The sequence below is a fragment of the Chrysemys picta genome, chromosome 4 (assembly GCF_011386835.1).
Source record: "Chrysemys picta bellii isolate R12L10 chromosome 4, ASM1138683v2, whole genome shotgun sequence".
NCBI classification, from domain to species: Eukaryota; Metazoa; Chordata; order Testudines; family Emydidae; genus Chrysemys; species Chrysemys picta.
This window is the reverse complement of record NC_088794.1, coordinates 150,268,811-150,279,944: the sequence shown is the minus strand read 5'-3', so window position 1 is coordinate 150,279,944 and position 11,134 is coordinate 150,268,811.

The window sequence follows — 11,134 nt, the reverse complement described above, 5'->3', positions numbered from 1 at the left end:
GTCAGCTGATAAAATAAGGAAAAGGCAAGTGGCATGGTGATTACATATGCTTTAATTGGTTTTTGTTCTTTTTAATTTCTATGTATATATATTATCATAGAATCATAAAAGATTAGGGTTGGAAGAGACCTTAGGAGGTCAACCCCCTGCTCAAAGCAGGACCAACCCGAGCTAAATCATCCCAGCCAGGGCTTTGTCAAGCCGGGCCTTAAAAACCTCTAAGGATGGAGATTCCACCACCTCCCTAGGTAACCCATTCCAGTGCTTCACCACTCTCCTAGTGAAATAGTTTTTTTCTAATATCCAAGCTATACCTCCCACACCGCAACTTGAGTTGCTCCTTGTTCTGTCATCTGCCACCACTGAGAACAGCCGAGCTCCATCCTCTTTGGAACTCCCCCCTTCAGGTAGTTGAAGGCTGCTATCAAATCCCCCCTCACTCTTCTCTTCTGCAGGCTAAACAAGCCCAGTTCCCTCAGCCTCTCCTCATAAGTCATGTGCCCCAGCCCCCTAATCATTTTCATATACAATTCTGGATTTAGTTTTACGTTTTATTGGAATATTTTGGTTTTGGCACATGAGTCTATGGCTCAGGTGCTATTAATAAACTTGACTTGACTATTGAACAACGTGGCAGATAAAAATTATCTTTAATATATGTAAAGTGGATTACCTTGGAAATGTCTAGGGGGAGGTGAATGCAAAAACCCAGCCTATTGAAGCTAGCCCTGAGGAGGGGTCCATTGTCCACTGATTGCCTGTTCCCAGAATCGAAGATCAAAGGCCCAAGCTGTATACAGGAAAGACTGAACTTTTCATGGGGGTCCTTGTTCTGAGTGAAGGTTGTTATGAATTTGCAACCATTTGCCTGCCAGATCCCTTGTTGGAGTTGAAGGTGATCCTGTTAAGCTTAGTACCATGTGTGTAGGTTTTGTTTATTGTATTACTATGTTTTTTTCTGTAATGCTGTTGCCTTAAGAATAAATATGCTTGCTTATAAAGGGCTGTGTGGTAACTTGGAACAGTTGGCAGTTATACTGTTCATAAGCCTTCAGAGAGAAAGCAAAGCACAGATGCTGGCATGCTTAGGCAATCTGGCTTGCTGCGAATGTCACAGTGTACGCAGGGAACTGTTCAGCCTGGAAAAATCGCAGTGAGGAGGAAGTGAGATGTGGGTCTCTGCTCAAGGGAGGTACCAACTGAGGATCTAGGAACCTAAAGTGGGTGGCCTCAAGGGATCATGAACTATGACAAAGTATATCTAAGATTGCAGAAGAAAAACTGTGTGATATTTACATTATTAAGACTTCACGCTGTGCCTACTCTTTACTTGAGGATCATTTTATTCACCCTAATTGTAAAACGGGTCCCAAAATTAAATCGTATACAATTATTTTGCTCAGTTGTGCATATTGCGTTTATCTTCAAGAATCCAGAAGCAACAGCTGAACTGTCATTTCAGCCTCTATCCCACTTGCACTTACTTATACTTAGCAAGAAGATTAAAACTGAAATGTAAAAGACAAGAAGAAAAAATTGTTTTACTGTTTATTGATAGCTCCCCATCGGGACTATATCTGGAAAAGTTCTGATAACATGGTACAATCTTAGCTGCAGAATACTAACCACCGAAGTTCCAGGCTTGTGCAGTTGCCTGTGAAGCCCTGAGATTTCTGTCCAAAGCGATACTGTCATTATCTGGATTATTTATCTTTGCTATTAGAATATATTCCTTATAAAGAAGAACAGGAGTACTTGTGGCACCTTAGAGACTAACCGATTTATTAGAGCATAAGCTTTCGTGGACTACAGCCCACTTCTTCCACGAAAGCTTATGCTCTAATAAATCTGTTAGTCTCTAAGGTGCCACAAGTACTCCTGTTCTTTTTGCGGATACAGACTAACACGGCTGCTACTCTGAAACCATTCCTTATAAAGCCACATTAGTTGTATTTTTCCTCCCCCGTCCCAACCTCAGGTCTATAGACAGGGTGTATAGACTACATACTGCAGATTACATTTGGAGAACATTGAGCCTGAGTAAACCAATCTGGAAAAAAAATAATAGGATCCCATTATTATTATATCTTCTTTTGCGATTGTGATGAATTCCACGAGTTCCCCCTTCCCTGTACTGTACAATGGTGCCTCCCATATGCAAAGCATACCAGGAGAGCTGCAACTGTTCTATGGCAGGCACTCCCCCACCCCCACCCCCCGCCCGAGAACAGGAAATCTGCATTTCACTCTCCCTTTGACCCTGGTACGCATTCCCATTATCACGATTGACTTTGGCAGTCTGGACCGTCTGGGTAGCCAGGTGTAGGCCCCACTCTTGTAATTTCCCCTGAATAATGACATCACGAGGTCTCTCTCTCTCTCTCTCACCCACAAGTGCCCACTGAATGTTGATGGCACTATTGATAGAGTCAAAACAAAAAGCTCTTACAGCTGCATCACCTTTTCGTGGAACCCTTTAGATTGCAACACTTTAGCCCAATTCGGGGAGATCAACTGTAGAGGACATTTCAGGATTATTCATTCCATTCCATTGTACCTAGCTGAGGGCATCCCTCCGAATCTGCCAAGTGTAGGACCAAGACCCATAATGAGACCCCTAGAGAAACTGCTGGGCAGGAAGTGCATGGTGATACAGGATTTATTACTTTAGAACAGGGCATTTCGGCGGCGACGCCTCTTGACGGCTGCTTGTCCAGCGACCGCACTCCTCGGCAGCTAATCGTCCGGCGCCTGCCCCACGGAAAAGGTTGGGGACCACTGCTTTAGAACAACACCTTTTTGTACCCGCCTTCTCCTGATTCAGCAGTTCCAACATTTAGAAAGGGAGATAAGAGCAGAGTTAGGTGACAGGTCAACGTAGGCCTAATGAGGGAGAATTGAGTAGTACAGTCCGAGCTCTATGACCAGCTTGTCCCTTAGGGTATGTCTACACGGCCGTCAGACTCACTCGAGTTAGCTTTGATCAAAGCTAGCTCAGTTAACCTTAGCAGTGAAGCCATGGCAGCATGGGACGCACAGCCCCGTCCGAGAGCCTAGGTATGTACCCAAGCGGCTAGCCCATGATGTCATAACGTCACTGCTATTGTTATTTGAGCTAGCCAGGGTACATCTGTATGTGCTGCAGTAACACGTCTGACTGCAGAGGAGACACCCCTACGAGCGAATAGCCCTCTTGCAGAGCAGTGTTGCCAACAGTCCAGCGAGGGTGCTCTGCGGCTGCTTTGTCGTCATCTCAACATTGAAGATGCCGGTTGAGTTGTTCGTTTTTGAACTACGTCAGCAGATGGTGCCATTGACATGACATTTCCACCTGTCTGCATCTGTCATTGCAATGATATATTTTACCAGATAGCGAGATGTTTGAAGACTCAGATAGGTACCAAGTGGCCTTAACTGCTGAGGATATGGCAGTGATACGAGAACCTGCCATCAGAAATGTGTCAGTTCAAAGGTGGAGTCTTCCTACAGAGTCAGCTGGCCGTGGCATGGTCTAGAAACACCCATCCCATAAGTGCTTCTTTCTCCACAGGGGATTTTTCTAACAACTTGGTGTCATGGTTCCCAGCTAGTGGGGAGGATGTACTGCCTCTTCAAATGCCTGAGATTAAAAACTGCACTAGCTGCTAGAGCCATTGACCAGCCAAGCTACATCGCCCAAGGATCTGGGCCTGGATTTTTAGGGAGCTAGTGTTCTTTGAAGAGGAGTTGAGGAATGCAAATCAAATTTCCAGAGGATAGTTCTTGCATTCGTACTTTGGAACCTCTTAACCCTAAGGCCATGTCTACATTACAGGGACTATAGTGACATACCGATGACACCGTAGCTATGCCAGCATAATCCCATAGTATAGACGCAGCGCAGCCTATGCTAACGGAGGGGGTTTTTCCCATCTATGTAGGGACACCCACCTCCACAAGTGATAGTAGCTAGGATGTTGGAAGCATTCTTATGACCACCACACTGCATCTACAACAGGGGTTAGCTTAGCATAGCTATGTCACTTGGGAGGTGGATTTTTCACATCACTTACTCATTTACGTTCACCTAAATTTTAAGAGTAGCCCAGGCCTAAGTAATCAAGGTAGCACCAAATCACTTGCCCCCTTTTCTCTGATAGAAGCGTGCTCTAGGAGTTAAACAGAGCTGTGAAGCACCTAGAAGTGATAAAAGAAGTATGTCGTTCCAGAGATTTCACACACACACAGGTTTGCCCACTGCACTGGAGGATATGAGCTCTTGAATAGGTTTGCATGTGCCTATGCACAGAGAGGGCTCGACCCCGACCAGTCTAGATCTTGTCTTTCACTGAGAACCCCTGGGATTGCACCTTGTGAGCCTCTCTCTTTAGCATTAATCTAATTCAAAGACCTTAGAAATAGACCCCACTTTTCACTTCAGTCCACATTTGACAAGACACACCTGGGCTGCGTCTTTCTGATCTGCCCTTCTGCTCTGTATTTAACCAAGCACTGGTGTGTAGATGATGCAATCATAGATGCCAACTCCGTGGGTGCTCCAGCTCTGAAGCACCCACCGAAAAAAATTAGCGGGTGCTTAGCACCCACCGGTGGCCAGGTCCCCTTCCCCCCCCTCAGTGCCTCCTGTGATCAGCTGTTCCATGGCATGCAGGAGGCACGCGGGGAGGAGCGAGGCCAGGCACATGCCAGGGAGGGGGCAGAACTGGGCAGGAAGAGGCAGGGTGGGGGCTTGGGGGAAGGGGTGGAGTGGGGACAGGCCCTGGGGCTAAGTGGGGGGTTGAACACCTCCCAGGGAAAGAAGGAAGTCGGCACCTGCGGATGCAATGCCCAGGGGCTGGGAGCAACCGTAAGTGCTATTTTGTCATCGGAAACAGATTCAGGGAGTGAGAGGGTGATAGCGGATAAAAAGATCATAGGTTACTTGAAAAAGATCATAGGTTACAGTGTATAAGTACCTTCCCTGAGGAAAAAAAATACTAGGTACTAAAGGGCATGAGAACCAATGGCTGGAAATTAAAGCCACACAAATTCAAAATTAGAAATAAGGTACCCATTGTTAACTAGGGGGGTAATTAGCCATTGGAACAAACTACCCAGGGAAGTGGTGGATTATCCATCTCTTGACATCTTCAGACCCAGACTGGATGCCTAACTAAAGCATATCGTCCAGAGAAAGCCAGGCTGTTATGCTTGATGCAGTAGCTGGAGTAAATACTGTAGCTTGGTGTTATACAAGAGATCAGACTAGGTGATCTAATGGTCCCTTCTGGCCTGGAACTCTATGCGTCTCCTAACCGGCCAAGACAGAAGACACTGGTGTTTCAGGCTTCTTCTAAAAATAATAGAAGACTGGCCCAGTTTAGATATGGTCTGAAGTTTTCCAGGATGCTCGCTGCTCCTTGGCTTTCCACATTCAGCGATGGGCTTGTGCTTTGCTTTTTAATAGTAGATCGTGCTCTGTAAAAAGTTGAGCCTTAGCCGACTTGCCATAATTACTGGGAGTCTATATTAGCCCTGCTCATTTGAAACTCAACCCTGGACCTCTTACTCACACAAGTAAGTTCCATTGACTTCAATGGGATAACTTAGGTGAGTAACACAAGACTGACCTTTTAATCTCCCATCCAATCCATGAGAGCATCCTATCGCTATGACTTTATAGCTGGTTCCATGTTCTGATGGCCGTGCCAGCTGCGGAAAAGATGTCAAACGTTCCAGGTCCCCGTGGTCTCAAAAGAGCTGTGTTAAACATCAAAACACTGGGCATGGCTTTATCAGAAGTGCTTAACATAGCAGATATTAGTGAGTGCAGGGAAACGGTCCTGTTTTGCTTGTCATGAATATTGCCAGTAGAAACTCCAATCCTAGTCAAAGCAGGTTTTCCACTTTGGCTACGTATAATGAGATACAAGACGACGCGTTAGGACTGTGTGAGAATCCTGGCAGAAGCCTTTTGAACTAACTGTTAACAGTGACTACGCCCCGCCAAGAGAACTTCCATTGCAATAACACTGGCAAGATTTAAAAAAAAAAAAAAAAAAAAAAGGCAGAGAGAAGCAATTCAGTATCCTAAGACAAGCAACATTACAGCCTTGTAACATTGGAGATGTTAGAGTGCCATGGCTTACATGTGGCGGGTGAGGAGGGGCATACATATACATTTGCTTTAGTAAACTTATTTTTTTAAGACATTTGCACCCAGGCAGGTATTTCAAGATGGGCACCTAAGAAATGAGGCACTCAACATCGCTAGTCATTTTTGAAAATATTGGCCCAAAGTAAATATTTCGGTGCCTAAATAAATGGCCTGATTTTCAAAATTACCCAACGGCTGCAGTAGGAATTGCTGGGCGCTCAGCACAACTGGAAAGCAGGCCTCTTCTTTAGGCATCTAAGTTAGGACTTTGAAAAACATTTGGTCCTAAGAGATGAGCCTCAGGTTAGGTTCCTCTTTTTGTGAGGAGTGTTGTCTGCCCCTGAGCTCAGCATTCTGGACCCGATTATCCCCCCACAGCAAGGAGTGTCTGAAAGGAACGGAATTCCCATCAGAAAGCCTCCTAAAGCCGCAGCTAGCAGGAAGAGGAGCCAATATCACATTGACTCCCACAACCGTTGAGCTCCCCCAAGATAGCAAAGATGGGTCCAAACCAAAACTCTGAACCCAGAGACTCCTAAACTTCAATGAAGACCAGATTTGGACCTGAAATACCCGGTTGTCCCCTAAATCTATAATGGGCTGACCCAGACTCCCAGTTCTGAATGCCCCAAAGTGTAATGAAGATCTAAGTTTTGTAACTTGTACTCAACTGTAGAAAGCATAATTAATCAGCCTTGAAGTGTGGCCCTTTGGGGTTTTTTTAAGCATGTAGGAACCCCAGTTATGGATCAGGGCCCCATTGTGCCAGGTGCTGCACAAACAAAGGAAACAGTCGCAGGCCTAGAGAGCTTACAATCTAGGTGTCAGACAGGACAGAACAGGTGGACAAAACCAACAGAGGGTGAGAAGGAGGATAAAGAGAATGAGGTAATAAAACAAAGATGTTTAGCAGAAAAATTGAAGTCTCAGGTCATCGTTTGCCTAATCAAGGCCATACCAGGAGTGATTTGTAGATACCAAAGCAAGCAGCGTTCTGAAGGTTATTTCCCCCAAACATCTTCACCATGACAAAGAATTCTGCAGAAACAAGGCTACTTACTACATTCTTTACCCTTCATCTTGGTTCTTAGCTCAGCTGATGAAACTTGATGGTAAACGGACCAAACCAGATACTAGACCCTTTTTGCAGTTATATCATCTCAAAGACTCTCTGATGTTGTTTCAAGAGGTTGTACGAATGATCCCTCTAGAAGACAGTTGAGCAATGCTCACAAAATCTGAGGCACGTGGGGAGCATTTTCACTGGGTGCTACTATCGAGGTCAACAGCTGCAGAAAAACCCTCCCATGCTGTAAAACCGCAAGCCAGCACAAGAAATAGCCGGGGATTAGAAGACGGGTTGTAGAAATGTGTATATCTGTCAATGCGCTAAGATAAATCAGGGAGCCATGATAACTTGAGCAGGAGCAAACAGAACTTTTCCTGTTCCGTTTTTCCAACCTTCCTTTTTATTTCATCCCCATCTCTCTTACACAGCTTTGACACAGTGCTTAACTCCAGTGGGACTGAATCTGCTCTCATATTGTTGAGAATTACAAGTAACATGAAGATACCTCAATGTAAAACTAGCCCATTGGCTTCAGAGGGACTCCGAATTTACATCAGTATACACAGATCAAAATCAGACCCCAGGCAGTTCTGAAGATATTATGTTAGGCTTCGGTCTAGATCAGGGTCCCCAACGCTGTGCCCGCGGGTGCCATGGCTCCCGCCGGGGCATCCATGTGCGCCCGCCTACTGGCCGCCAGACAAGCAGCCACCGAAATGCCGCCGAATTTCGGCGGTGACGCCTCTTGACATTGCCGCTTCACGGCAGCATTTCAGCGGCTGCTTGTCCGGCGGCCCCGGTACTCGGCGGCTAGTCGTCCGGCGCCCGCCCCACGGAAAAGGTTGGGGACCACTGGTCTAGATTTTGAAGCAACAAAAATTGAAACCATGTAATTTTCTAAAACAGATCAATACAAAGCAACCTTTAAAGATCCATGGCATCATAACATGTACTTGGTCTGATTTCCACTTTTCTCCGGACATTGTAAGAAAAGCTATTTCAATAAATACCAAAATTCATTAGCAAGTTGAGTTTTTAATCAAACCGCCTCCTCCTCTTACACTCCCACTGCAAACACTCTGAGAGACACCTGCAGTGATGCAACTTAATAAACTGTCCTTCAATAACTATCATTATGACCTAGCTTTCAACAGCTAGGAAATAAAACAAACAAACAAACCTTTCACACCGTTTTCCTAACGGATCTCCAAAGGCACTGGCTGTAAGGGCTTTTTAGGGTTTCTTATGCCACTAAGAGTTTGTATGGGTTGTTTGTGACACTTCAGATCCTGCAACATTCACTCATATGAGCAGTCTTTACTCACGGGAGTAACCCCATTGATGTCAACAGGCCTAGTGACCCAAGTAGATTAGGTAGACTGGGGGCTTGTGTGTCTAGAACTGGGACTATACTGAAAAGATGAGAAATGTCAAGCAAGCAAGTTGCCTTACAAACGTAGCACTTGATCCAGCCACTCATACTCACACCCAGAGGCTTCAATGGGAGTACTCAGGTCTGGAATGCCAGTAATTACATCTTTACTTCCCTTGACAGTCATCGTATTCCAACATTGCCCGTTTCCTCCATCACACCCATGCCCCCATCAAAACAGCACACAGCTGAAAAGCTCATCTCCCTCCCCTTCACTCGGAGGACATCGACCCCACCCCCAAGTCCTTACCCTGCTTTCCTCACTCTCTGCCACATCATGTTTTTCTCCTCACCCTCACAGCCCCTCACAATTGTGCCCATCATCACTTCACCTCTCACCTGCTGTTGTCTCTTATCACATCATCCCGCTGTTACCAACCCTGGATTACTTATTTACTCACTTCTCCCACTGCAGGCATCATGCTTTCCTCTGTGACAGTCCTTATACACAGAGGGCCCCATTCAACAAAGCACTTAAGCACGTGCTTAACTGCTTTGCTGAGTGGGGATTAAAATGTCCACTTTACAACCCCTTCTGCTATGATCCCTACAAGCAATTAGCCAACTATTGATGGCTAGGGAGAGGGCAAGGCAGTGCCGTGGGGTCCTATACATGTGTACCGCACCTAGCACAGCAGATCCATGATCCTAAGTGAGGCCTTTCATCGCTACTGCTAAACAAATTAGGAGATCCTTTGATACATTTGCTCAACTGCACTATATATACATATGGAGATATATCTATCTCATAGAGCTGGAAGGGACCCCAAAAGGTCATTGAGTCTAGCCCCCTGCCTTCACTAGCAGGACCAAGTACTGATTTTTGCCCCAGATCCCTAAGTGGCCCCCTCAAGGATTGAACTCACAACCCTGGGTTTAGGAGGCTAATGTTCAAACCACTGAGCTATCCTTCCCCCTGTAAAGTTTTAGGGTTGGCATTATAGCTGGAAACAGTCTTACTATTTAGTGCTTACTAGTTATATCTGTGATAAGGCAATGGAAATCCATCGGTGTTCACCAATGCTTATACTGTCTCTTAACAATACTGAGGCTGAGTAGTTGTTGATGTATCGGCCCTTGACTCCCATACTATAAGAAGTCTTCACGCTCATGTCTCTTTAAACTCCTCACTAGAGGGAAAGAAAAGTCTTCAAGTGATATTCTGACTGGGGAGTACCTTTATTTGGAAGGTTTAATAATTACTGCTCCAAGTTAGTTCAGACAGCCTGGGACCATTTTAGGCCTGTGGTAAGTAGACAGAAGAGCTCCACTAATTTACCCTCAGCTGAAACTGACTCAAAGGGACCAATTCTGTACCCCCACTTGGATCCAACCCCAAGCGGGTTGCACCTGGGTAAGCTAAGTCAGAATTGATCCCAAGCTGCTTGCCACTCACCCTTTCATTCTTAGACGTGAGGCTTCCCAGGCAATCTGACGACTAAGTCCTTTGAAGAACAAGTGCAGCGACAATGCTTCTGAACAAGTTCTCGTGCTCAATGGCAACCAGAAGTTTGAGGTTAAAAAGTGATGATTCTGCTGGTGCTGATTAATAGCACCCAGTCGGGTTTATGAGAGTTAAAATATAAGCAAAGAGGCAAAGAAGGGGATACTTGCCCAAGCAATTCTGAAGAGCTTGTGAGTCTCCTATATACATAAATTTAGGGGCTGCATAAGCACATTTATTCCTAGAGGGATTTGCAGTAGAATACAGACCTCAGGAAAAAATATTTGCTTGCTGTTATGTTTTATTACATCTTCATTTCATCTCAAGCCCAGTTTTCATTTATTTTTTAAAGTTTCATCTGCTCCTGAAAGAAGAAAACCCTGTCAACATTGTTTTAACTCTCTTCGCAGTTCACCTTTCATTTTTGATTTGCATTTCCATTCTTTGCATGTACATCTGCTTTTATCTTCCTTTACTTACTGATACCATGGAAAATTTAGAGGCAGAAAGAAGAAACTCACATTCTGTAGGAAATTCTAATATAGCAAATTAATCTTCCAGTGAATAGTTAGATGTCGTCTCCTTGCTCTACATGGAATTTAGGTGTAATTAAATAATTGGGGGATTGTAAATTATTAAAAACATGGATTAAAGTGCACAACAACATTCCAATTTATTCTGCTTGGGCAATTGGATTCGTATGACCGGACTCCTCTGGCCATATGCAGTCTCATTGATTTCCAAAGGCCTTTGCACAAATGCTTGTGCCCACCTGGGACCTCCACCAGCAGGATCAGCACCTTAGTTAATAAGCTTCTGTACCTTTCTAATAATCTATTGGTTTTTCACCTAGTACGACGTAAATCATTGATTCTCCGAGATCATTTTGGAAGTGTGGTTGTGTTGTTCTAACCCGCTCAGCTGATTTTCCTTTTGACATTGTTTTCTTCTACTTCTACAGTTGGGATGCTCCTCTCACAATCTGCACATTAATAATCCTCTTCTTGTGTTTAATGGCTGAAAAATATTCTCTGCTCTCCTGAGCCATGGCTC